General features: G+C 44.6%; 3 non-coding genes across 3 annotated transcripts; all 3 read left to right on the plus strand.

Moving 5' to 3' along the window:
* The first annotated feature begins 21,891 nt into the window (after positions 1-21,891).
* Positions 21,892-21,988, plus strand: LOC119266261. Its single transcript, XR_005131973.1, has one exon. It is a non-coding gene; the product is annotated as a small nucleolar RNA R64/Z200 family (small nucleolar RNA).
* Positions 21,989-22,072: 84 nt separating this feature from the next.
* Positions 22,073-22,157, plus strand: LOC119266242. The gene has a single exon (XR_005131962.1). It is a non-coding gene; the product is annotated as a small nucleolar RNA Z199 (small nucleolar RNA).
* Positions 22,158-22,331: 174 nt separating this feature from the next.
* LOC119266244 lies at positions 22,332-22,410 on the plus strand. The gene has a single exon (XR_005131963.1). It is a non-coding gene; the product is annotated as a small nucleolar RNA Z199 (small nucleolar RNA).
* Positions 22,411-27,153: the final 4,743 nt, after the last annotated feature.

A 27,153-nucleotide genomic window follows, 5' to 3' on the forward strand; every position in this document is an offset into this window, starting at 1 on the left:
CCACCATCTCTCCCCTCTCTGTAAGCACCCACCCCTCCCCCACCCCTTTTCTATCTGCTTAGTTAGTACTAGATGTTTTTTAGTAGTATAGTAGATGTTAATTTAGGGTTCATAAATAATGATTTTTAGTAGTTGAACTAGTTTAGTTTTAGTTGAACTAGTTTAGTTTTAGTTGAACTACTTTAGTAAGTAAATTAATAAACTAGTTGAACTAGTTGAATTAATAGAACTAATGTATTTTTAGTAAGTAAATTAATAAACTAGTTGAACTTGTTTAGTTTTAGTTGATCTAGTTTAGTAAGTAAATTAACATAACTAGTTGAACTACTTTATTTTTAGAAAGAAATAGTTTTTTTTCTATTTATAGGAAGTTTATATTTAGTAAGAACTAGTTGAATTAATAGAACTAGTTGAACATGTCATATTTGTTGTTATTTTTTTAGTTTAAGAAATTATTCGGGATGTATTAGTGATAACTTATAGGGTTTTTGCTTTTGCAGAAATCAAGGAGCCCCTCCATCATCCCCGTCGTCGTCCCCGTCACTGATCCCCTCCGACCTCGTGGTGAGACCTGCCAAATCTCCATGTATATCTTGTGTTTCTCATTTAGGATATGTGGTTGCCCAAGTGGCCGGTCATGTTCAGGTTACACCTCCGAGTGGCCTATGTTTTGTCGGAGTGTTGATTAATTTCCCTTCCGGCAAATTTCAGGCGCTCGATATGTCCTTTTTTAGCAAAGGTCATGCTGGATTTTTCCGTGAATTCTGGCATGACTTGTGCTAGAATATGTAGGAAATATCGAGTGGACTGGATTTTATCGAAAAATAATGACCTAATTTAGGTTTTTAGTACATATATTTAATTGTACAAGTTTAATCTTTGAATTATGAATGTAGGAAATGTCGTACGCGGACGACGACAGTCTCCCGGGGGAGTGCAGCTGGTGCCACGACGATCGAGGTATGTGCGACAAGTTCGTTGAGCTGGATGAAGATCGGCGCTTCAGCATTAAGCTCGAGGAGACCTTCGATGTTGAAATAGTACGCAACAATGACAAGTGTTTTTTTCGTAATTAAGCATGACTTTAACTATTTCAACGTCTAATTTTCATCTTTTACAATTCAACTAGCTTATCCCATGCCATGCAAGACGCTATGTCTTGGAGAGGATGGGTTTTGAAGACCATGAAAATTTTGAAACAAATAAAATACACCTAAGGACCCATCATGATATGGATTTTGAAGTAATCTGTGCAATTCTCAGAGCGTAACCCATTTTGGTTACCAAAATTGGGAAGCACTTTGCAAAATGTATGGTTTTTATGAGGCTATGATTGTCACCATGGATCTCGGTGATCCTGACATTGAGCAAGACAATATGGACATTTGGGTCCTTGTTGATACACTTCCGATTGTACCGCAATGTGAGTTTCTCAAACATAGTTATTAACTAATTTATATTGTTTATTTCAAAATAGTTGACAGCTTATTTCCATTGACATATTATTTTGATTCTTCAAATAATGTGTGGAAGATGGTAGACAAAACCCACTACACTGATGGCTCCGAATTAACTTATAAGGAGAAAAGTCATCTCAACGCATTTTGTACTTATCTTGAGGATTACAATACCTATTATCGAACTCCTCCAAATTATGGTGAATACGTGCCACTAGTGCACGTGTTGAACCACGGTAACTTCTATGGAGATACCCTGGTAAGATTTTTTACTATTATGACATCCGTGCATCTTTTGCATACTTCTAAAACTAGTACATCATTGCTAACTACGAAGTTGTTACTATGTTTTTCAACAAAAACTCCCGATGGATTGTGTGCCTCATCTGATGTATCTAAATGGTCGTCTTACAGTTCTGAACATACTGCCAGGTAAATCTAGGGAGCTCACCTATGCATATCGGATTTCTAAAACTGGTGAACACATTCTCATCAAAGAATGGAAAAAATGTGTGGACATTCGCAAGGAGGTTCTTGGAAGTAACATTCAGCGAAAGGCAAGAATTGGAGACAAGATAATCTCCATTCTCCATAATGGAGAGTCAGGGGCTATCTTGTTTTTTGCTATTTACCTCAGAAAATGTAGTAGGTCCTAAGAGAATGTAGTAGGACCTATGAGGTACAATATGTTTATTATGTGGTACAATGTGTTAGAGTTGATGATGAGGAGTACTTGTGATTACGACTAGTGACCAAATTGCTATGTGATGTCATTGATGAAAACGATGATCTTGAGGAGGTGTTATATGACAATGATGTATTATGATGATAAGTTGTTAATGATATGATGATGATGATGATGATATTATTATATCATTGGGTGAAAGAACCACGGATTAGTTTCAAGTGGATGGACATCCACTTGAAACTAGTCCACGGTTCTTTCACCCCGTGATGTAATAACTCATTATGATGTAAAAACAATATCTAAATTCTTGTTGTATGAAAACTTGTGTAAAGGTGTATGAATACAACATGAAATAAAAAAGAAATAAAATACGAAATAATAGTAGTAGCGCGGGCAGGGAGAAGCGCTACTACTAACTACCAGTAGCGCTCCTCTGGGGAAGCGCTACTACTAAGTCAATTTAGAAGCAGCGTGGGTCGAGGCACGGTACTGCTAAGCTTTAGCTGTAGCGCCGTACCAGTAGCGCTCCATCCCACGCTATTGATAGGACTAAAACCCGCGCTGCTGCTAGGCTTTTCCCTAGTAGTGTATATATATGTGGGAGGGGGTGCCTAGCACATAACAGAAAATTGCCTAGCCATGTGTAGCGCCCCCTCCACAGTTTACACCCCCAATCATATTTTTGTAGTGCTTAGACAAAGCTCTGCGGAGATAACTTCACCATCACCGTCATCATGCTGTCGTGCTGCCGGAACTCATCCACTACCTTGCCGTATTTTTGGATCAACAAGGTAGAGGACTTCACCGACCAGAACGTGCGCTGAACGCGGAGGTGTCGTACGTTCAATACTTGATTGGTTGGATAATGAAGAAAGTTCGACTAGGTCAACCGCGTTGTTAAACGGTTCCGCTTACGGTCTCTGAGGGTACATAGACACACTCCCCCCCTCATTGCTATGCATCTTCATGGATAGATCATTGTGTGTGCATAGAATTTTTTTGTTTTTCCATGAAACGTTCCCCAACAGTGGCATCCGAGCCAGGTCTATGCATAGATGATTTGCACGAATAGAACACAAACAGTTGTGGGCGGTGATAGTCATACTGCTTATCACCAACGTCTTATTTTGATTCGGCGGTATTGTGGGATGAAGCGGCCAGACCAACCTTACATGTCCACGCACATGAGACCGGTTCCACCGACAGACATGCAACTAGTTGTGCATAAAGGTGGTTGGCAGGTGTCTGTTTCTCCTACTTTAGTTGAATCGTATTTGACTACGGATGGTCCTTGAAGAAGTTTAAAATAGCAAACTTGATGAATCACCATTGTGGTTTTTGCCGTAGGTAAAAACGGTTCTTGCTAGAAACCCGTAGCAGCCACGTAAAACTTGCAACAACAATGTAGAGGATGTCTAACTTGTTTTTCCAGGGTATGTTGTGATGTGATTGTTGAGGAACGTAGCATGCAATTTCAAAAAAAATTCCTACCCTCACACAAGATCTATCTAGGAGATGCATAGCAACGAGAGGGCGATAGTGTGTCTACGTACCCTCGTAGACCGAAAGCGGAAGCATTTATCATGCGGTTGATGTAGTCGTACTCTTCGCGATCCGATCATGATCCAACCGGTCTAGTGCCAAACAGACGACACCTCCCAGTTTAGCACATGTGCGGCTCGATGATGACTCCTCCTTCTTGATCCAGCAAGAGGGAGAGGAGAAGTAGATGGGATCACAACCAACACGACGGCGTGGTGGTGATGGTGGTGGTGGAGCATCGACAGCGCTTCGCTAAGCGTCGCCGGGATGAGGTGGTGGAACTACGGAGTAATGGGAGAGAGAGGGGCGCCAATGGCTTGGTATGTCCTCTTCCCTCCTCTCTATATATAGGTGGAGGGGCGTGGCAAACAGCCCCTACAAGCCCAAGGGCGCAGCAAGGGGGAGAGGATTTGGACTCCAAGTCCAATCTTATTCCTAGTAGGACTCCTTCCCTTTTTGCCTTCCCTAGCCACATGGGCTTTTGAGGACTTGGTGCGCCTAGCCCAATAAGGTCAGGGCACCTCCCCACAGCCGATGCTAGCCCTTGGGTCGTGGTGAACCCACTTGCGGACTTCTGGACCCCTCCGGAATCCTCTGAAACCTTTTGGAAGCTTCCCGGTACAATACCGAACAAATTACACCTTTTTTCCGAAACCCAAAATATGACTTCCCATATATAAATCTTTACCTCTCGACCATTCCGAGACTCCTCTTGATGTCCGGGATCTCATTCGGGACTCTGAACAACATTTGGTTACCGCTCATCAAATATCCCAATACTACTCTAGCATCAACGAACGTTAAGCATGCGACCCTATGGGTTCGAGAAATATGTAGACATGACCGAGACACTTCTTCGGTCAATAACCAATAGCGGAACCTGGATGCTCATATTGGCTCCCACATATTCTATGAAGATCTTTATCGGTCAAACCGTTATGACAACATACGTTATTCCCTTTGTCCATCGGTATGTTACTTGCTCGAGATTCGATCGTCGGTATCTTCATACCTAGTTCAATCTCATTACCGGCAAGTCTCTTTACACATTACCGGCAAGTCTCTTTACTCATTAGTCACTTTTCTTGCAAGGCTTCTTATGATTTGCATTACCGAGAGGGCCTAGAGATACCTCTCCGATACTCGGAGTGACAAATCCTAATCTCGATCTATGCCAGCCCAACAAACACCTTCGGAGATACCTGTAGAGCATCTTTATAATCAACCAGTTATGTTGTGACGTTTGATATCACACAAGGCATTCCTCCGGTATCCAGAAGTTGCATAATCTCCTAGTCGAAGGAATATGTATTTGACATGAAGAAAGCAATAGCAATAAAAGTTAACGATCAATATGCTATGCTAATGGATGGGTCTTGTCCATCACATCATTCTCCTAATGATGTGACCCCGTTCATCAAATGACAACAGAAGTCTATGGTTAGTAAACTTAACCGTCTTTGATTAACGAGCTAGTCTAGTAGAGGCTTACTAGGGACACGGTGTTTTTTCTATGTATCCACACATGTATCAAGTTTCTGGTTAATACAATTCTAGCATGAATAATAAACATTTATCATGAAATAAGGTAATATAAAATAAAACCTTTATTATTGCCTGCAGGGCATATTTCCTTTAGTCTCCCACTTGCACTAGAGTCAATAATCCAGTTGACATCACCATGTGATTTAACACCAATAGTTCACATCGTCATGTGATTAACACCCATAGTTCACATCGCCATGTGATCAACACCCAAAAGGTTCACTAGAGTCAATAATCTAGTTCGTATCGCCATGTGATTAACACCCAAAGAGTACTGAGGTGTGATCATGTTTTGCTTGTGAGAGAAGTTTAGTCAACGGGTCTGTCACATTCAGTTCCGTTTGTATTTGCAAATTTCTATGTCTACAATGCTCTGCCTGGTGCTACTCTAGCTAATTGCTCCCACATTCAATATGTATCCATACTGAGACTCAGAGTCATCTAGATTAGTGTTTTAAAGCTTGCATCATCGTAACCCTTTACGATGAACCCTTTATCACCTCCATAACTGAGAAACATTTCCTTAGTCCTCTAAGGATAATTTTGACCACTGTCTTGTGATCCACTCCTGGATTACTTTGGTACCTCCCTACTAAAGATATAGCAAGGCACACATCAGGTCTGTTACACAACATAGCATGATAGAACCTATGGCTAAGGCATAGGGAATGACTTTCATTTTCTCTCTATCTTCTGAAGTGGTCGGGCATTGAGTCCGACTCAACTTCACACCTTGTAACACAAGCAAGAACCCTTTCTTTGACTGATCCATTTTGAACTTCTTCAAAACTTTATCAAGGTATGTGCTTTGTGAAAGTCCATTAAGCATCTTGATCTATCTCTATAGATCTTTATGCCCAATATATAAGCAGCTTCACCGAGGTCTTTCATTGAAAAACTTCTATTCAAGTCTCCCTTTATGCTATCCAGAAATTCTATATAATTTCCAATCAACAATATGCCATCGACATATAATGTTACAAATGCTATAGAGATCCCACTCACTTTCTTGTAAATATAGGCTTCTGCGAAAGTCTGTATAAAACCATATGCTTTGATCACCTCATCAAAGCATATATTCCAACTCCAAGATGCTTGCACCAGTCCATAAATGGATCGCTGGAGCTTGCACACTTTGTTAGCACCTTTAGGATCGACAAAACCTTCTGGTTGCATCGTATACAACTCTTGTTTAAGAAATCCATCAAGGAATGCAGTTTTGATGTCCATTTGCCAGATTTCATAAATCATAAAATGCGGCAATTGCTAACATGATTCAGACAAACTTAAGCATCTCTACGAGTGAGAAAGTCTCATCGTAGTCAACTCCTTGAACTTGTTGAAAACTTTGTGCGACAAGTCGAGCTTTATAGACAGTAACATTACCATCAGCGTCAGTCTTCTTCTTGAAGATCCATTTATTGTCTATGGTCGCCGATCATCGGGCAAATCCATCAAAGTCCACACTTTGTTCTCATACATGGATCCTTTCTCAGCTTTCATGGCCTCAAGCCATTTATCGAAATCTGGCCTCATCATAGCTTCTTCATAGTTCGTAGGTTCTTCATGGTTAAGCAACATGACTTCTAGAATAGGATTGCCATACCACTCTGGTGCGGATCATGCTCTAGTTGACCTACGAGGTTCAGTAGTACCTTGATCTAAAGGTTCATGATCATCATCATTAGCTTCCTCTCCAGTTGGTGTAGGCATCATGGGAACAGATTTCTCGGATGAGCTAATTTCCAAATTGAGAGAAGGTACAATTACCTCATCAAGTTCTACTTCCATTCCACTCACTTATTTCGAGAGAAAACCCTTCTCTAGAAAGGTTCCATTCTTTGCAACAAAGATCTTGCCTTTGGATCTATGGTAGAAAGTGTACCCAATTATTTCCTTATGGTATCCTATGAATACGCATGAGGGAGTCCTGGACTAGGGGGTGTCCGGATAGCCGGATTACCATCATCGGCCGAACTATCATCGGCCAGACTATCATCATCGACCGGACTCCAAGACTATGAAGATACAAGATTGAAGACTTCGTCCCGTGTCCGGATGGGACTTTCCTTGGCGTGGAAGGCAAGCTTGGCGATACGGATATGTAGATCTCCTACCATTGTAACCGACTCTATGTAACCCTAGCCCTCTCCGGTGTCTATATAAACCAGATGGCTCTAGTCCGTAGGACGACGAACAACATCAACCCTTACAATCATACCATAGGCTAGCTTCTAGGGTTTAGCCTCCTTGATCTCTTGGTAGATCCACTCTTGTAAACATCCACAGTATCAATATCAATCAAGCAGGACGTAGGGTTTTACCTCCATCAAGAGGGCCCGAACCTGGGTAAAACATCGTGTCCCTTGTCTCCTGTTACCATCCGCCTAGACGCACAGTTCGGGACCCTCTACCTGAGATCCACCGGTTTTGACACCGACATTGGTGCTTTCATTGAGAGTTCCTCTGTGCCGTCACCGATAGGAAGGATGCCTCTTCCCCTCTTCAAGGACGGTATCTTCGCTAATGGAGCCTTGGCCGCCGGCCAAACTATCTGGCTAGGAGGTTTTCTTATGACCGCCTGTCCGGCCACCGCTTCCACGATGACCTCTCGGGTCATCGAGAGCAATCTTCACGTCAACTCGGAATTCGTCGAGCATCTAGATCCAGCAGAGCTCTCGTCTGTAAACGAACTCTTGGATCGGATCGCCGCCCTGGGAGTCGCTACAGACTACGATCAGATTGGGCTTAAAACCGATCTGAGAGAGACTAACTCTCCCCAGGTCACCCACCATGTTGCGGTGGTAGAAGAACAATGCGGCGACTCTTCTCCTGTATTGAAAACTAGTCATGTCTGGGCTCCCAAACCCTCCATGCCGGATTCCCGCGGAGGGACGGACTTCGATCGAGCACTGAACTTAAAATCAGGCCTCGTTCCGGACTCGTTGGACAACGTCCAGCAATCAAAGCTTCCAAATTTGGAAACTTCTCGGCCTTCGAGCCTTGAGATGGGTAGGGTTCCGGACTTAATTCCACCCACTCGACCAGATATATGCGATCTATCTCTAATCCGGCAAGAGCCCGCTGAAACAGTACATCACTACTGGGCCAGATTCCTCCTGGTTATGAACAGGATAAAGGACTGCCGAGAGGAAAACGCAATATCAATTTTCTGCAATAATTGCACGGACGAGGGAATCTTGAACGCCGTCAGCCGTCGTGAAATCACACGCTTCACCGACCTGGCATCCATAGTACAAAAGTACTGTGCGATAGAGAGTTTCCGGAAAACCGAAAATAGGTTTTGGGACAATCCGGCCCCGGATACAGCCCCAGTCCGCAACAAAAGGGTGCATCACACTCAGGCACCAGGTGCAAGCACCAAAAAACAGAAGCCCCTTAAAGGGAATGGAACCGTACTGGAGGGATGGCTCAGCAGACCCTGTACAATTCACAGTACAGAGGGCGCCGTCCCAACACATAGCCTTCGAGCATGTTGGATATTACGGTAGGTGGTCAAGAGTGGCGAGGAGCTTCTAGCCCCGGGAAACCACACCAACAATACCGGTACGGTATCAACAGTCTTCGAGACTTTCGCATCAAACAATATGCGGAAACGAACAATCCGCAGCCTCGCCGAAGTCTACCAAGTAGCCACAGCAAATCCTTGGAGCGACGCGGCCATCACCTTCAACGCCAGCGACGAACCTAAATTCCGAACAGCCCGAGCACTAGCTGCATTGGTCCTCAGTCCAATAGTGGACAACTTTCGACTTACCAAGGTACTCATGGATGGCGGCAGCGGATTAAACCTCATCTACGAGGAAACCCTTCAAAAAATGGAAATAGACTGGAGCCGCATTGAGCGAAGCAGCACAACCTTCAGAGGAATAATCCCTAGCTGGGAAGCGCGCTGCACAGGAAAAATCACACTCGATGTGGTATTCGGCTCGCCGGACAATTACAGATCCAAAGAAGTCATGTTCCAAGTGGCCCCGTTCAACAGCGGATATCACGCTATATTAGGACGAGAGGCATTCACAATCTTCCAAGCCGTACCCCATTACAGGTACATGAAGCTCAAAATGCCGGGGCCCGGTGGAATAATCACTCTCGTTAGTGATCCAGACATAGCACTCCGCGCCGAAAACAAGACAGCCGCATTAGCCCTGGAGGCACTATCCGAAGCCCTAGCGGCAGAGGAACTCACCGCGCTGCGCTCTACGGTGAATAGGGACGATGTGATACTCGATAAGAGGTCCAAGTCCACCTACTTTAAACCAGCAGATGAAATAGTAAAATTCCAGGTCCACCCAATGGACCCGACAAAGACGGCCTCCATCGGGGCACAATTGAACCCTGATGTAGACGCCGCACTGCGAGAATTCCTTCGGGAAAATTGGGACATTCTCGCCTGGCACCCCTCGGATATGCCCAGAATCCCACGCAGATTGGCAGAGCACAGCCTAAACATCCTAAAAGGATTCACGCCAGTCAAACAGGCTCTTTGACGATTTTCCAAACCCAAAAGACAGGCAATGGGAGAGGAACTAGCCAAACTATTGGAAGCCGGATTCATCAGAGACATCAAACATCCGGATTGGCTAGCAAACCTGGTAATGGTACCAAAGAAGGACAAATCCTGGCGCCTATGTGTCGATTTCAAAGACCTAAATAAAGCCTGCCCAAAGGATCCCTTCCCCCTCCCCCGCATCGACCAAATCATCGTTGCCACTGCAGGGCACGATTCACTGTGCTTCCTGGACGCATACTCCGGCTATCATCAAATCAAGATGGCAGAAGCGGATCAAGCAACAATGGCATTCATCACTCCATATGGACCATTCTACATCAACACGATGCCCTTCGGACTTAAAAACGCCGGTGCAACATATCAGCGCATGATTCAGACATGTCTGGCTACCCAGATCGGCAAAACAGTAGAGGCATACGTAGACGACGTAGTCGTCAAAACTAAACACGTTGAAACTCTAGTAGACGACTTGAGGGTCACATTTGACAACCTCTGAGCATATGATATCAAGCTGAATCCGGAAAAATGCATTTTCGACGTACCAGCCGGAAAGCTCTTGGGCTTCATTGTATCCGGTAGAGGAATTGAAGAAAATCCGGCCAAGATCCGAGCTCTATCACAGCTGGATATTCCAAAAAACCTCAAACAGATCCAGAAATTGACTGGATGCATGGCGGCTCTCAGCCGCTTTATCTCCCTCTTAGGAGAAAAGGCATTGCCCCTCTATCGCCTCCTCAGGCACACCAAACACTTCGAGTGGACGGATGCTGCCACTGCCGGACTCGAAGAAATAAAGGCCATATTGGCAACGAATCCGGTCCTGGCTGCGCCCAACCTGGGCGAACCAATGTTGTTATACATCGCAGCAACACATCAAGTTGTAAGCGCGATACTCGTTGTCGAACGAGAGACAGAAGGGCATAAATTCCCTCTTCAAAAACCAGTGTACTATGTATCCACTGTGTTAACCCCCTGCAAGTCCCGTTACCCGCACTATCAGAAGATAGCATATGCGGTGTTCATGGCATCCCGGAAGCTCCGACACTACTTTCAAGAGTGTTCGATAACAGTGGCCTCCGAAGTACCACTTAACGACATTATAAACAACCGCGACGCAACATGCAGGATTGCAAAATGGGCCATTGAGCTCTTGCCATTCGATATAACTTACAAACCTCGGCGAGCTATAAAGTCACAAGTTTTGGCTGACTTTGTCGCTGAATGGACCGAAGCCGAACTCCCTAAAGAGTACGGCACATACTCCAATTGGATTATGCACTTCGACGGCTCTAAAATGTTGGCCGGACTGGGGGCTGGCGTCGTATTGACATCCCCGACCGGGGACACAATCCGATACGTACTTCAAATAATGTACACGGACTCCAACAACGCAGCCGAATACAAGGCCCTTTTACATGGTCTCCGGATGGCAATCTCCATGGGCATCCAACGCCTAGAGGTGCGCGGGGATTCAAACCTCGCAATATCCCAAATAAATGGAGACTTTGATGCCAAGGATCCGAAAATGGCAGCATATCACAACGTTGTCCTAAAAATGTCAGCTCGGTTCGATGGACTCGAATTCCATCATGTAGCTAGGGCTAATAACCAAGCGGCCGACGTATTGGCACGCATCGCCGCAAAACGTGACGCTGTCCCTCCAAACATCTTCCTGGAATGGCTGTTCAACCCATCCGTACTATGGGTAGAGGAGTCCGGAAATAACAAACCGGAAGCAGCCACACCAACCGACACAGAGCAATTTGACATAAGCGGCAATTCCGCCGCCGAAATAACACCTTCAGCCCACGACATAATGGCCGTAATCGCCCCGTGGACAGAACCATTCCTAGCCTACTTACTTAGGAAGGAACTTCCCGAAGACCAAAATGAGGCCCGCTGCATAGTTCGGCGATCTAAAGCCTACAAGGTCCACGAGGGAGAACTTTATAAGAAAAGCACAACCGGAGTCCTTCAAAGGTGTATCTCCTAAGAGGAAGGGCGAGACCTCCTGGCTGAAATTCATGCCGGACTAGGCGGACACCACGCAGCAGCCCGGGCCCTTGTAGGAAAGGCATTCCGTACCGGATTTTATTGGCCGACGGCCTGGGCAGATGCTCAGGACTTAGTCCAACGATGCGTCGGTTGTCAGCTCTTTGCTAATCAGAGCCATATGCCACCCACCGCCCTCAAAACTATACCCATAACCTGGCCGTTCGCGGTCTGGGGGCTTGACATGGTTGGACCACTTAAAGGGGGAACCCACAAGCAAAGATACCTATTGGTCATGGTGGATAAATTCACCAAATGGATAGAGGCCAAGCCAGTCAAAACGGCAGAGTCCGGACTAGTGATAGACTTTATCTCCGGGGTAGTACACCGTTTTGGTGTCCCCCACAGCATCATCACCGATAACGACACGAATTTTACGGTCGACGAGGTTAAATCATGGTGCAAAAATATGGGCATTAAGCTCGATTACGCTTCAGTCTATCATCCTCAAACCAACGGTCAAGTGGAACGAGCAAATGGTCTAATAATGAGCGGCATCAAACCCAGACTAGTGCGGTCACTTACGAAATTTGACACGCACTGGGTAGAGGAGCTCGACTCCGTACTCTGGGGGCTGCGGACAACGCCCAACCGTACTACCGGATTCACACCATTTTTTATGGTGTATGGCATAGAGGCAGTTCTGCCCTGCGACATTATTCATGACTCACCTCAAGTGCGCATGTATGAAGAAAGAGAGGCCGAGCTGGATCGGCAGGACAGCTTGGATGCATTGGAGGAAGAACGCGACGTTGCCAAGGCTCGTTCCGCATTCTATCAGCAACAGGCTCGAAGATATCAAAGCAGAGAAGTACGGGCCAAGACTTACAATGTTGGTGAACTAGTTCTACGCCTGCCGGACAAGAAAAAGGACAAGCTCAAGCCCAAATGGGAGGGCCCCTTCATTATTGACCAAGTCCTGACCGGCGGAGCGTACTGTCTACGAAATGCGTCAGACAACTGACTCGAGCCGAACCCATGGAACGCGGCCTGCCTCCGAAGATTCTATGCCTAGCGCCGGACTAAGAGTTCGTCCCCTTCCCCTGCTCAATTTTTTACACTTCAGTTGTCTTTTATTTCTCTTTCTTCTCTTAACCTCCTATTAAAAAGCCCTTAAGGGACTACTTGCGCATTGTTCGCACACACTTGATGTGCCATCCGCACTCATTATACCTGGGGGCTTCTTTACCAGAAGCTTAATTATAAGGGCTTCATGCCCATCACATGTGTGAAGCTTCCACATGTACCTTTTATTCACCATTATATGCATCGATATGACTTAAGTTTTGGCCAAGCTGGGTTGCCTGGCTCCTGTGCTTACCCCTACGTTCCCGATTGTTCGGCTAGGAGGTAAAGGGAGCACCTCTGCGATTGTTACTGCCGGGTCAGCCGGATGTGTACCTCAGACTGGGTGAAGCCGAAAGCTAGCGTTCTTAAGGGAATATTTGGTCGGTGACTTGAAAGATGATTTTTTACCTACTTAATTATCTGCCCCCAGATGTTTTTCTGCTTTTTTTGCAGTCCGGACATGCACTTTAGGGCATGCCTCCCCCAGAGGAAAGGAACCCTTAACGGAACTATTCTCCCTGGAAGATGTTTCTTACTAACCATGTAATATAACATAACTAGTTGGGCACTTGTCTGATAAAGCACTAATGACCCCTACGCCTGGTCTCCACACATACCCCGGTTGTTTCATAACCGAGAAGGTATTCGGACACACTCCAAACTCTAGGGTCCCGAGGTTGAAGCGAAAAGGTCGGCAAAGACAAACGATCTACAATCCGGCTAAAAGGCATTTTACATGTCATTTTATAATACATTGTCAAATTGACTGACTGTATTCTTCCTTAATCCTGTCTAACAGGCTGTCTAATTTACAGTCCTGTTGGGAAAACTTAGCGGCCAACTCTACTTGGCCGTATACTAAACTCACAGGGATCTCCTTCCCATCGGGCCCCACAGGTTCGACTTCGGCCATGTGGTTGGGATCCACCTTCTTGTACCGCGTCTTCACCATGGCCCAGGCCTCCCTGGCACCTTGGCGGCAAGCTAAAACCTTCCATAAATGGAAGCGCTGCCGCACTCCCTGAAGCTTCTCCGCAAGCTCCCCAAGGCCCTCGGGTAGGGAGAAGGCTGGCCATAAAGCCTGGATGACGCCGCGCATTGCTTGCCGAACTCGTTCGATCAATTGCAACAGCTCGGGAAGTTGATCACCCGTTGATACGGGCATCTCCTCTGCAGGACGACCTGTGAGTATACCTATAGACATATCTTGTCAATTGACTTCCTCGCCGAACTCTTCTTTTCAAAGGAGTTCGCTCAAGCACTTACTATAGATGCCGCAACGAAGCCGCTGATTCTCCTTAACGGAGCCAGACAGCTCGGCCCGAACGCCTTTCAGCTCTTCTCCAAGCTGGGCATGGGCATCCTGGAGCTTGTTCCTTTCGTGCTGCACCTTATGTAGCACCCTCTCGCCGGCCTTCAGCTGGCGTAGAAGTTCTTGCCTGTCCGGATCTTGTCCGGCAGCACCTGCAACGTCATTATCAGACTTGCGCACATGCCAAACACTACTTATCTTTTTAAAAAATGTGTTACCAGGAGAGGTCCCTATGTTTCCTCCTGCGGCAGCGAGTGCGGCCTCAAGTTGAGCCTTACACTCTTGCAGCTCCTGAGACAGTTGGGTATTCTTCTCGGTAAGACCCTGCATTTCATATGATCCTTAAATCAGTTAATATAACTACTTTAAGTCTCGGGGGCTACTGGCATATATAACTATTAAATTCTCTTACCCGTATGTCTTTTACATACTGCTCCGTGGCTCTGGTCAAACCATCTTGAGCGGCATGGATGTGCGCGTCCCCTTCATTAAAGGCATCCAACGCCTCAGGGGAGAAGCACGCGTCATGAAAAACTGTCCGGCGGCGCCTATGGTTCATGGCGCTCTCCACCTCAGATTTGGTGGCGGACAGTCTGTCGGCATCCTCTGTCGGAGGAGTGTCCGGCTCGCGCCTTGCGCTCACCTCCCCCTCCAGGCCAGGCGCTGGAGCTTGGCTGGTAGAGGCCGGATTGGCAACCTCCACGCCCGCAGTCCGCGGGCGCTTTTTCTCCTACAAAAGTCATAAGCACTCAAACACTTCCTAGGGACGTTGTTTTAAACAACGAACCATGAGCTATACCTTTGCGGCGATGTTTCTACTTGCGCCGCACTCCTCTTCCACCTGCTGGGCCGAACTGACCCTTGTTGGTCATCCGTAATGGGTTCGGCTTCCCGCCTTGAAGGCGCAGCCTACACGACACCGTTGTATATGGTGGTCAGAAACGCGCCAAGATGGAGTAATGTTGTTAAGAATCCGGCCATAAAGTACCTGGGGAGCCGGCGACAAGCCGGGGTAGTCGGCCGTGATGGCAACTAAAGCATTATCGATGCTGAGCTGATGGAACACCCCATCAATTAGCTCCACCTTTATATCCGGATCCTCTTCGGAGGTTGGATCAAGGGATCTTCCTGGATCCTCGGGTTGTGGAGCCGGACTGTGAATGTCCTCCACATCCCGGCGCAGTTCCTGCGTCAAAATCACAGAGTAAGGTACTCGGCTTTAGAAGCATGGGTCGGATGAATAAACGTCCGCTTACCCAGCTCCTAGGGTTACTCATAGAAAACCCGTTCAATGGGTTCGTACGGAGGAAGTCTTCTTTCTCCCCCTTGTACAGGCCGGACAGGATCTCCACCAGATCCTCGGCCGAGCCCGGCCACTTGCGGCCATGGCGGGTGGCATCATCCTCCCTGTTGAAATCCCACATGGGGTGGCCTCTGTATTGTAACGGCTGCACCCCCCGCATAATGCATGTTGCCATGACTCCAATCATGGTCAACCCAGAATGAGCCAGTAACTTTATCCGGCCCATCAAGTAATGGATGCTCTTATCTTCCTCCAGTTGGGGGCTCCGCGGACACCAACTAAGGCGTTTCTTCAGAGGAGCATCGCTGAACTCCGGGAGGCCGATCCGAACAAGGTCCGGCAGCGGAGCGTCTTCTATATAAAACCATTCCGAAGGCCAGTCTTCGGACGCCTTCTTAGGCACTACAAGAAATATGTCAACTTATGACCTTCAGTCAGTGACCCTCGAAGAACTGGTCATAAATTTATGACCATTTTAGACCAATTGGTCAAAAGCTGTTCAGGGGGCTTCAAACCCTAAACCATTGCGACCATTTTGGTCAGAAAGGTCGTAATTTCCTTACACAAAATGGTCACAAAGCAAACAGTGCTAGTCCGCTGCCTTATTTCTAGTTGTTAATGACCAATATAGATGGTCATAACCTTGTAGATTGTGGTGGGTTGTGATGACAAGGCGCCATCTCATCAGTTTTGCCTATGTGTCATGTCCATGTGGCAGTTTTTGCCCTAGGTTGTGAAGCAACCTATATTTCTATCATTCCCAAAATTCCCAAAAAATCTCATAAATTCTTTGGGTCATATCTTCATCAAATATGTAAAAATCTTCCTTGCCTAGTTCAAAAATAATTCAAAAATATTCATTTTCCTATTCTGTTCAGAGTAACAGTTTGTGAAGGAAGTACCACTTTGGCCTGTCCAAATAGTATCCATTTTCTACAGTGCTTTCCTATGACCAAATAACGATCCTCCACCAAATGCCAGCTCAATCCATTCATTATTTTGAGCCGAGCTTCAACATTCGTATTTATGTCCAGTGTGGTGGTTTGCAAAGCAAGTACCACCTAGGCTCCTCCTTTTGAGCTGAAAATTTGTGAAGACGGTCTTCTTAGTAACTGATCATCCTCAGCCAAAACTCACGCCCATTAGCCATATACATTTCCTATACCGCTAATCAAACACTTGGCTGCCAATTCATGTTTGAGCACCGATCGGTCTCCTCGTGAGAATCTTATGTTGTAATTTTCTTCCTAGCACCTACCTGGTGAGTGCCCAACCCACTAGACATGCCTAGACCACCCAGAACACATGGCAACGCCACGGTCACGCGGTGACCATGCGGCGGGCATGCGAGTTTACGCGCTCTAGAGATGGGGCCCTCGGCCACCGCCCAAACCTCGACGTATCACCACCAAACCATGTATTTATGATTAAATAGGTACTTATGTAACTAGAAATGATTTTTGGAAAAAATCAATAGCAAACTATGAGGCAGCTGCAGTTCAAATTTGACCCGCTTCCAGCTGAATCGGTGGAAATTTGTCTTTCTCATGAGAGGTGGATCAAAACTTTTTACACCCAACCATTTTGTAAATTGTGCATTAAATATGTCCTAGTATTTCAGAAAATTGATTTGGTCCAATTTTGCAACAATTATTTGGTAGTTCCTTCACAAAAAAACCTCCTTTCAGGCACTCGCAAAATGAAAAATGGTTTTTTCGTCCAAAGAAAATGAAAACTTCCTTAGGCAACATTGTTTGCCATTCCAATATGCACCCTTGTGCACAATATGAGATCATTTGAACAAACTATGCCACGAATGTGGCCATAAGATTGATCATTTGGCTTGAAAGCCATGAATCTTCAGAGATGATAGCTCATTTCTTAGAACACTTTTTTAAAATAATGGCCGTATTACAAGTTTGTTATTTTTATTGGGAACTTGGCCACATATAATGACACAATGTGAAGGTTTCCCAATTTTTTGATTTTTTTTTGAATTTTTTATGCCCGTTTCAAAATGTGGTCAAAACGGCGGGCTTGACCTTTCCTAGCTAGTGGTTGAATCTTGGAAACATTTTGGTGTTTCTCTGATTAAATAGGTACTTATGTAACTATAAATTATTTTTGTAAAAAATAAATAGCAAACTATGAGGCAGCTGCAGTTCAAATTTGACCCGCTTCCAACTGAATCGACGGAAATTTGTCTTTTTCACGAGAGGTGGATCAAAACTTTTTACACCCAACCATTTTGTCAATTGTGCATTAAATATGTCCTAGTATTTTAGAAAATTGATTTGGTCCAATTTTGCAACAATTATTTGGTAGTTCCTTCACAAAAAAACCTCCTTTCGGGCACTTGGAAAATGAAAAATGGTTTTTTCGTCCAAAGAAAATGAAAACTTCCTTAGGCAACATTGTTTGCCATTCCAATATGCACCCTTGTGCACAATATGAGATCATTTGAACAAACTATGCCACGAATGTGGCCATAAGATTGATCATTTGGCTTGAAAGCCATGAATCTTCAGAGATGATAGCTCATTTCTGAGAACACTTTTTTAAAATAATTGCCGTATTACAAGTTTGTTATTTTTCTTGGGAACTTGGCCACATATAATGACACAATGTGAAGGTTTCCCAATTTTTTGATTTTTTTGAATTTTTTATGCCCGTTTCAAAATGCGGTCAAAACGGCGGGCTTGACCGTTCCTAGCTAGTGGTTGAATCTTGGAAAATATTTGGTGTTTCTCTGATTATATAGGTACTTATGTAACTATATATGATTTTTGTAAAAAATAAATAGCAAACTATGAGGCAGCTGCAGTTCAAATTTGACCCGCTTCCAGCTGAATCGGCGGAAATTTGTCTGTTTCACGAGAGGTGGATCAAAACTTTTTATACCCAACCATTTTGTCAATTGTGCATTAAATATGTCCTAGTATTTTAAAAAATTGATGGAGTCCAATTTTGCAACAATTATTTGGTAGTTCCTTCACAAAAAAACCTCCTTTCGGGCACTCGGAAAATGAAAAATGGTTTTTTCATCCAAAGAAAATGAAAACTTCCTTAGGCAACATTGTTTGCCATTCCAATATGCACCCTTGTGCACAATATGAGATCATTTGAACAAACTATGCCACGAATGTGGCCATAAGATTGATCATTTGGCTTGAAAGCCATGAATCTTCAGAGATGATAGCTCATTTCTGAGAACACTTTTTTAAAATAATTACCGTATTACAAGTTTGTCATTTTTCTTGGGAACTTGGCCACATATAATGACACAATGTGAAGGTTTCCCAATTTTTTGATTTTTTTTGAATTTTGTATGCCCGTTTCAAAAAGCGGTCAAAACGGCGGGCTTGACCGTTCCTAGATAGTGGTTGAATCTTGAAAAACTTTTGGTGTTTCTCTGATTAAATAGATTCTTATGTACCTAGAAATGATTTTTCTAAAAAATAAATAGCAAACTATGAGGCAGCTGCAGTTCAAATTTGACCCGCTTTCAACTGAATCGGCGGAAATTTGTCTTTTTCACGAGAGGTGGATCAAAACTTTTTACACCCAACCATTTTGTCAATTGTATATTAAATATGGACTAGTATTTTATAAAATTGATGGAGTCCAATTTTGCAACAAATATTTGGTAGATTCTTTAAAAAAAACCTATTTTTGCCACTCGGAAAATGATTAAAAATAGCTACAAAGATCAGAAATGCATACAAATTAGTCCTTATCCATGAAGTGCGGTCTAACTCTAGTGAAAATTTGTGTGATGCCCTTTTGCAATATATTTTGATAGCTACTTCACAAAATCAATGAATTTTTAGTACTTGGAAACTACTTAAATCAATGGTTTTTCCAAACCAATCAAAACTCTTCCCACGGATCGATGACATGGCGCCCATCCATCCATCTTTCCATCCCACATCCATCCATCGATCCATCTATCTACAGAAAAAAAACAAAAAAAACAGATACCCCACCCGCAGCCCAAACCCTAGCTCTGATCCCCCATCTCCTCGCCGCCGCCGCCCCCTCCCGAACCAGTCCTCCACCTCATCCCCCTCCTCTCCCTAATCCCATCCCTCCCTCATCTCCCACATCGCTGCCGCAACCGATCCAAACCTCGCCGGCCGATGGCCTCTCCCTCTCCTCCCACCTTAGGCAGAGCCACCACCCATCCATCTCTCTCTCCTCCCACCTCAGGCAACCCCTCTTTCGCTCGTCTCTCCCTCTCCCATGCACCACTCCTGTCTGCCACAACCACCTACGGATCCCTCTTGATTCCGGCATCCTCCGGCGTCGCCAAGCCTACCCACAGCTTCCTCTCACTGCACTCCCTCTTCACCACCGCGTCGATTTGCTTTACCCCACCTCATGTGGTCGCCCGCATCACTTCCTCCCGCTAGGGTTTCGGTGGTGGTGTGGACCTCTTTGTTGGAGGTGGTGGTGGTGCGCGTGAGATCCTCCTACAAGGCCGCCGCCGGTGGATCCTCGCCTCTCCGACAAGGCCGCCACCAGACCCCCTCCTCTTCGACAGCAATGCCTCCGGATCCGCTCGTCCTCGACAATGATGGCACCGAGGAGCACCAGGAGCTTCGGATCAGGTAACTTATTATCTCCCTCTCTCCCTCCCGCAGGGCATGGAAGCAATACGTACTTCGGATCAGGGCTTTACATATAACTCTGATGCAGCCGACTTCCATTTTGCAATATAACTAATCATGCTGTTTTCTGTTCTTGTTGTGTAGTGTGCCAAGCTCAGTTTGGTCCTTGCTGGTGAGCCTGCTATTCAGTACCTCGGTTTCTTATGTTCAGTGTTTTTTTAGCTCTCCCGCTCATGGTGCGTGAATTTTCTTTGCGATTTAAGGACCTCAACTGCCCAAGAAGATCCGCGCTCTCGCGTCCTTCAAGGAATACACCTTTGCTGCATACGGAAGCGATATCGCGGTTTTTAAACAGACCGATCTGGTAAGGGAATTGTTGTGTTTAGGATAGCTGAATTAGTCTTATCAGTCAAGTTAGCTATTCGCAGTCAAGGCCTTGCGTGCTGATGATTCATTGCTGTAACAGTTGGGCATTGATCCATTTTGAAAGTAGTCTTGAGTGTTGATTCATTGCTGGAACAGTTGGGCATTATTCCATTTTGAAAGTTGTCTGTCTAAGTGTTGATTCATTGTTTGGTGCCTGCTGAATGAAATTATTATCGGCTACTTATTCCAAACTTCAAGAATTGAGTTCCTGACCAGAAAATACCTTTGTCTCAGATGTACTTGTAGATCTCTTGTGAAATCAGATGTTGATTGTGGATTAATAGGTGCACTTGTAATGTTCTGCGAAACAACATGTTTGATTGTGTGGCTATACAAAAAAAGATAAATTGTGGGAACTTTCAGTTTCTATATTAGCTCCTTTTCCTTATTTTTACAGCACATAAAAACAAACTTGTTGTGCCTGGGTTTGTGGATCTTAAAAAAAATCACCTATGCTTTCCTTGCTCATACAAAACGCCCAACTGTTGTTCTTGTAAATACAAACGTGCATACCATCGGCACCTTCACCAAAAAGAAAAGGCTCTAGCCACTTCTTATGACAAGAAAAATAGAAGTGCCCCTAAAATTAAACATATTCCTCTTTACTGAAAACTCATTGTTCTTTTCTAAACTATTGCAAAAATCGAGCAGTGGAACTGATTATATAAATTTTATATTGTCTTGGTAGCTTCACTCGTGTCTGCCACTGATTGGTTTCTGCTTAACCCATGTGCAGAGGACGTGTACAAGAATCTGAAGAAGAACGGCAGCGGGGGGCAGGAGCCGGAGGCGAACGGCATGACGCTGGCTGTGTACGGCGGCGCCCACAAGCTCTCCGGTGAGTCGGCTCCATCTTCTAGCCCTAGTGCCCTATTTTCTGCTCCTATATTATGCTCTGTTGGTTTAGAACACTGGCAGCAGTAGCCTACCATGTATATGTACTAAACAGTAGGATTTCAATCACCTTTTGTACACGAGCAGCTTGCTTGCACAGTTGTCACGTTTGCTTGTGGTAGCCATTATGTGGCTGAATCATGTCTGTGTCTACTAATCATCAGTTAATAGCATTTGGCTTCTTTGTGATGGTCTGGGACTATTTTATGGTGATGTGGATATACTTTCTGATTTAAAGTACTAATATGTGGTCTGGTGTCATATTATGGTATAATATTCTTTGTTTTGACTCTTTCTCTGGTGCGAGGAAAGTTGTGAGTAGACATCAACGATGCCTACTTGCTTGGCTGCTACAGTGATGCATGCGCCGGTCAAGCAAGCACACATGCATATACGTACATGTTGGGATAGTAGCAGATATTCCCTCTGTTCCTGCTATATGCCTACTTGGTTGGTTTGCAAAATGCTGTGATGAGTCATGAAATCTACAACGTATGTCAGACTTTAGAGATGCCATGTGGCATTGATGAGAAGATATTTCATATTCTGAGCAATAATGTTTGCATTTCATACCGATAGTTGCCAAACTATAAATTGTTATAGCCTTTTTTCTTGCTGTCCATGCATGCTTATATGTTTGAGGGTCAAGCGATGAGGAATAAACCATCAACAATATGATGGAGCTATGCTCCTCTGATTCTTAGTATTTAAGTCTCTGATGATACCTCAACACCCTGATATGTTTGTGGCTTTCTATGATGTCCACATACTGAAGGAAGTCCTACTATCTTCACAACAAATATAATTTTTCTTGAACGAGTTTATAAATTGAACTATCTCCACAACAAAGATACTTACCATTTGTAGTTCCAATCTAAAGTGTTGCCTGATTTCATTTGTGGTTCAAGTGATGATGAGAAACTGCAACAACATGACAGGAGTTACCTTCCTGTGATTCGTAGTTTAAAGTCTGATGATTTCTTACCTTCAATTAACCGTTGTCTTGTGAAATGCGCTCACGTTCTTGTTTTCTTATGAATTGCTTGATGCAATTTCTAAGTCTGGTGTTCTTGAATAAATTGCAGCAATATGACAGGACCATGTTCTGTACTAGTTTTCTGTTTGATTTCTCTATCCAAAATTTTCCTTTGCCTTCTGTTTTGCAATCTTGTTTCACTTGTTTTCTCTGACTTCTACCATGATCATTTCCGATTGTGTTGTCTTAACTACCAATGATCACTTCTTTTGATCATGATCATGGTTGTTACCTCACCATGCCATTTACTAGCTATTACCATCAAGGAAACTCGAAGTATTTAATAACCCGAAAGCTTATGGTTTGGTCGGATTAAGGATGTAAAGAAAACGAATTTTGTCGCTATTGAGAATTGTATTTGTTGTTGACAATGCTGCGTACATAGAATACCTAATTGTCTTATGTAACTTAATTTCCTTGCATTTTCAACTCTGATTTTGAACGACTAAGGTTACTCCCATGAACAATTTTGCTAAACATTTATCAAATCTTAGATCTGCTCTACTGCTTACATTAGTGTTGCCATTCAAGTTGTTTGGTCCTGGTCTCACCAGCAGTACAATCTAATGCTGCTTTATGTTCACTCTCTTACAGGAGTTCCCTGCCTATTCTTTCTGGAGTGTGAAGCCGTGAAGCCAAGCAAGCTGTGAAGCCCTATTTAGCAAAGAGTTTTTGATCTGTCTGACTATAAATTGTAATATTGTAACAGATTGGAAAAGACTAATGTAGTGTTATTTGATGAATTATATTTGTCCTGTCCTATTTGAAATAGTGTTTGTGTATGTTAAAAATATGTGAAATGGAAACATGACCAGCGGGACCAATTTATGTCCCACTTATGAATATAATCTGAGAAATTCTGAAATTTTTGACATGTGGGACCACCATCTGACTAGTGGGACCAGCTCTAAAATAAATGATTGAAACATAGAAAATCAATTGATGGTAAGAAGGCCACAGCCCAACAATAAAAAAGGCTACAATAATGGGCTTGGCCCATGAACCCAATCAAAATTTGATGAAAAAAACACAAATAGGCTAAATTAATGGGCTCGGCCCACGTAAAATGCCGAATCGGACCGGGCTGAATCTTGTGCCACATCAGATTGCCATGCTGGATGCCTACGTGTCCTGGGGGAGGTTGCTAGTGACCAAAACGCCACAGTAGGAATATTTTGGTCGTAAATGTCTTTGACCATTCCAGAAGAAAGGTCGCTATAGTCAGTTTACGACGGCCAGCTTTTGACCTTCTGTTTTTGGTCACAAAAAGGTCATAAATGGAAATTTGTGACCTTTCAGTGACCAATAGTGGTGGTCATAAGTTGACATATTTCTTGTAGTGAGGGGTTCCGGATGGATATTCGGTCCCAGCAATGCGCCATATTTCGGCACCGCCCACTTGATATATGGACCCCTCATGAGAACGGGGTACAAGGCAGAACAACCTCTTCCACAGCGCGAAATGGGGCTCGACGCCCAGGAATAGCTCGCAAAGAGCTACGTAACCCGCAATATGCAGGATCGAGGCGGGCATGAGGTGATGAAGTTGGAGTCCGTAGAACTCCAGGAGCCCGCGGAGGAACGAATGTACAGGAAATCCGAGCCCCCTTATCAGATAGGGGATGAAGCATACCCGCTCCCCTTTGTTGGGACTTGGGGTAGCCTCCGCTTGCTTCCCACCTTTGTAGGTGGCCAGCCCGGCTCGAACCGGAATCATGGCCGGAGGAAGATATCCCCCCGCTTGGAGCTTCAGCAGCTCATTGTGCGGAACAGAGCATCTCCTCCAATCTCCTGGCAGAGGGCTGGGAGCGCGAGAAGAGGAGCATCATTGATGGTCCATGTTGGAATGGATTCTTGGTCGAAAGTGCTCCGATGAGTATTCGCGGGAGGAAGATGGTGTGATTTGGATCTGGATTCTTGCCTCTCTTATAGGCAGATTATTCGCACAACTAGGGGGTAAAACATAAAAGAAACCCTGACTTTTCGCATTCGTGCGACGCGTGGAAGAAGGCCATTATTGGGCGTGGAAGCCAAGAAGCACAACATTGATGGGGAAGCCGGACACTATTCGGCAGGTACATGGAATTTGAAGGAGAACCCGCCTTGCAACGCCGAAGACTACACACATGCTGGACTTATCGTCATTGAAGACTGGTTCGGGGGCTACTGAGGGAGTCCTGGACTAGGGGGTGTCTGGATAGCCAGATTACCATCATCGGCCGAACTATCATCGACCGGACTCCAAGACTATGAAGATACAAGATTGAAGACTTCGTCCCGTGTCCGGATGGGACTTTCCTTGGCGTGGAAGGCAAGCTTGGCGATACGGATATGTAGATCTCCTACCATTGTAACCGACTCTATGTAACCCTAGCCCTCTCCGATGTCTATATAAACTGGATGGCTCTAGTCCGTAGGACGACGAACAACATCAACCCTTACAATCATACCATAGGCTAGCTTCTAGGTTTTAGCCTCCTTGATCTCATGGTAGATCCACTCTTGTAAACATCCACAATATTAATATCAATCAAGCAGGACGTAGGGTTTTACCTCCATCAAGAGGGCCCGAACCTGGGTAAAACATTGTGTCCCTTGTCTCCTGTTACCATCCGCCTAGACGCACAGTTCGGGACCCCCTACCCGAGATCCGCCGGCTTTGACACCGACAACGCACTTCTCCGATTTGGGTTCGAGCTTATCAGGCTGAAGGCTTTTGACATAAGTGTCGCAACCCCAAACTTAAAGAAACAACAGCTTAGGTTTATTGCCAAACCACAGTTCATAAGGTGTCGTCTCAATGGATTTAAACGATGCCCTATTTAACGTGAATGCAGTTGTCTCTAACGCATAACCCCAAAACCATAGTGGTAAATTGGTAAGAGACATCATAGATCGCACCATATATAATAAAGTACGGTTACGATGTTAAGACACACCATTACGCTGTGGTGTTCTAATACGTCTCCAAAGTATCTATAATTTTTTATTGTTCCATGCTGTTATATTACCTGTTTTGGATGCTTATGGGCTTTATTTTACACATATATATCATTTTTGGGACTAACCTACTAACCGAAGGCCCAACCCGCATTGCTGTTTTTTTGCCTATTTCAGTGTTTCGAAGAAAAGGAATATCAAACTGAGTCCAACCGGAATGAAACCTTTGGGAGCGTGATTTTTGGAACGAACGTGATCCAGAGGACTTGGAGTGCAAGTCAACAAGCAGCTGGAGCCTCCACGAGATAGGAGGGTGCGCCCCCCTATAGGGCACGCCCCCCTGTCTTGTGGGCCCCTCGGGCGTCCACCGACATACTTCTTCCTCCTATATAAGCCTATGTACCCCGAAAACATCCAGGAGCCACCCGAAACACAATTTCCACCACCGTAACCTTCTGTATCCGCGAGATCCCATCTTGGAGCTGTCATCGGCGTTCTGCCGGAGGGGGAATCTGCCATAGAGGGCTTCTAATCAACATCCTCGCCCCTCCTATGAGTTGTGAGTAGTTTACCTCATACCTACGGGTCCATAGTTATTAGCTAGATGGACTCTTCTCTCTTTTTGGATCTCAATACAATGTTCTCCCCCTCTCTCGTGGAGATCTATTCGATGTAATCTCTTTTTGCGGTGTGTTTGTCGAGATCTGATGAATTGTGGGTTTATGATCAGATTTATCTATGGATAATAATTGAATCTTCTCTGAATTCTTTTATATGATTGAGTTATCTTTGCAAGTCTCTTCAAATTATCGGTTTGGTTTGGCCTACTAGATTGATCTTTCTTGCCATGGGAGAAGTGTTTAGCTTTGGGTTCAATCTTGCATTGTTATTACCCAGTGACAGAAAGGGTTGCAAGAAACGTATTGTATTGTTGCCATCGAGGATAAAAAGATGTGGTTCATATCATATTGCTTGAGTTTATCCCTCTACATCATGTCATCTTGCTTAATGCGTTACTCTATTCTTATGAACTTAATACTCTAGATGCATGCTGGATAGCGGTTGATGTGTGGAGTAATAGTAGTAGATGCAGGCAGGAGTCCGTCTAGTTGTTGCAGACGTGATGCCTATATACATGATCATGCCTAGATAACGTCATAATTATTGTAAGTGCATCTAGTGCCCCTTAGTGATTTTGGTGTATTGAAGACTTATAGGTTAAGTGACTGATGCATTTGTGAGTGTACACAGGTCTATAAGTCTATGAGGAGTTTGATATTTACAGAGAAAGTCGACCCATAAAAATGAAGTTCTTCGTCTGACGACTTTGGATATCTGAAGACTTTGAAAGTGAAGAAATTGGTGTGACCTTGAAGACTTGGTATTCATCCGAGGAATATGAAGCGCGAAGACTTTTGTTTTCATAGTTTCATTTTCTCTTTCTTGAGTCATAGGAAACACCGTACTGTTAAAGGGGGTCGAGGAAATAAGGAAAACTTTCCATGTGATGCTCAACTCAAAATCCTACACCTACCAATCCCTTCGAGTGAAGCCATTGGAAATCTCATACAGTTCAGTCATATTCTTCAGTGACAGAGATGAAGTTCTTCTGATCTCTGAGGAAATTGTTCTGACTGAGGAGTTAGGAATTCACTAGTGTGAATTTCCTACACAGTGAGGAACATGATAGCCCTGAGGATTTTGATAGTCAAAATTCCGACCGTTGCTGTGCTACGCGCCAACTGT

The sequence above is a fragment of the Triticum dicoccoides genome, chromosome 2B, assembly GCF_002162155.2.
Source record: "Triticum dicoccoides isolate Atlit2015 ecotype Zavitan chromosome 2B, WEW_v2.0, whole genome shotgun sequence".
Lineage (NCBI taxonomy): Eukaryota > Viridiplantae > Streptophyta > Magnoliopsida > Poales > Poaceae > Triticum > Triticum dicoccoides.